The sequence below is a fragment of the Seriola lalandi genome, unplaced genomic scaffold (assembly GCF_002814215.2).
Source record: "Seriola lalandi dorsalis isolate HSWRI2012SDOR001 ecotype SW California unplaced genomic scaffold, Sedor1 jcf7180001976831, whole genome shotgun sequence".
Lineage (NCBI taxonomy): Eukaryota > Metazoa > Chordata > Actinopteri > Carangiformes > Carangidae > Seriola > Seriola lalandi.
In genome coordinates, this window is record NW_019447497.1 from 1 (window position 1) to 1,527 (window position 1,527).

At 38.0% G+C, this 1,527-nt stretch overlaps 1 long non-coding RNA gene across 1 annotated transcript; it reads left to right on the forward strand.

Moving 5' to 3' along the window:
- Positions 1-7: 7 nt before the first annotated feature.
- LOC147820217 (uncharacterized) lies at positions 8-1,197 on the forward strand. The gene is made up of 2 exons (XR_015437327.1): positions 8-260; positions 880-1,197. It is a non-coding gene; the product is annotated as an uncharacterized LOC147820217 (long non-coding RNA).
- The last annotated feature ends 330 nt before the right edge of the window (positions 1,198-1,527 follow it).

Genomic DNA, 1,527 nt, shown 5'->3' on the forward strand with positions numbered 1-1,527 from the left:
TCATAAAGGGAGCCAAAGGGGAAACTGGACACTGAGGAGTCTGCAATGTAGACTGAATCTGGTGTCTTTGGTGGGCTGGACTGGTCACTGTGCTCGAGGTCTGTGCTTGCTTCGTTGACAGGTGACAAACAGGAGCGAAAGGGGATGGGCGTCTGAGACAGACTGCCTTTTTTCTTGGCTCTCTTCTTCTTGAGTTTCTGAAGCCTCGCATTGTCTTTGCCTGGTTTTGGCAGCAAGGGCGGAGGATATTGCTGGGAAAGGTCAGGCTCCAGCCCGTTAGTGTAGCTGACTTCCATCAGCATTTCAGATTCCTGCAAGACAGATGAGAATTGTCAGTCTATCATACGCAAAACATATATTTATATAATAACAGGAAAGCAATCAGCAATCAAATTGTTCTTCAGAAGAGCCAGTCATGTAAACATTGTTTTCATCGTATTTGCTTGATAACAAATATGATTTATAACAAATAAAAAATATTTCTAACATAATTTATTGTCAATCTAATAATGAGTCAGAGTTTTCCAAAGAATCTGAGCCAAGATCCAACAAAATGTCTCATGAAGGACTCATTACTCGTTACTCATCAACTTGAAGACACTGATGACATGGATGACATTGATAACCGTTTGGCATTTGTTTTATGGCTTAAGAACTAAATTATTAAAACTTCAGAGCAGGAATTGGATGAGTTGTCATGTGATGTTCTCAATCACAGAGCAGAAATGTTCAGGAGTTTTGTTTGCAAGACATCTCACCAGCTGGCAAAAAAATCACTGAGTCTGTTTTGTTAATAATTATAGATATAATGATAAAGGTCATTTATTGTGTTCATATGAGCAGTATAAATGCTGATAATCTTTTTTTTTTTCTTTACAGCTGGACAGTTCTATGAGGATTTGTGAAAGACGTCTTGGACTTTGAAGAATTTTGGATCATGAAAGAAAAAAACTTTAATACTGCACAGATTTTAGCCACTATCACTCAAGCCTTAGATTGGAAATGCTCTTAAATCCTGTTGTAATGATAAATTTCCTTCAACAGTCTGTTACCATTTTACAAAAGGTAAAAAGGTAGGGAGTCTTTTCTCTGTTTAAACTGGACAGGTATTTCATTTTATCTTGTGAATAATATCTCATGGTTCTTCAGCAGTAGCATATCTTTGAATAAGATGAAATAAAATCAATTAAAATCGTTCCTGGTGTTTGATTCCTCAATATTTAGCTCTCAGAAAGTGTGTGTCTCTGCTTCCATCCACTGTGTTCTCTGTATAGTTTATTCAGCTGCTTGCCAACTGCACTGATTTAACCCATGCTAATGGCCCTGAGACAAGTCTGCAGCTGACTTTAGAGAACTATGAGCTCGCATGACAACGGGCTCATTAGCAGGTTTTGAAACTCTTAATTGGGTCCTTAAGATGTTGCATGGCTACAAGAAGCGTCACTGGTGGAAATAGAAAGGCATGTAGCCTTATGGCTTATGGCAAGGCTACTTTGAAATGATGACAAACTACTTATGAAAATAGTC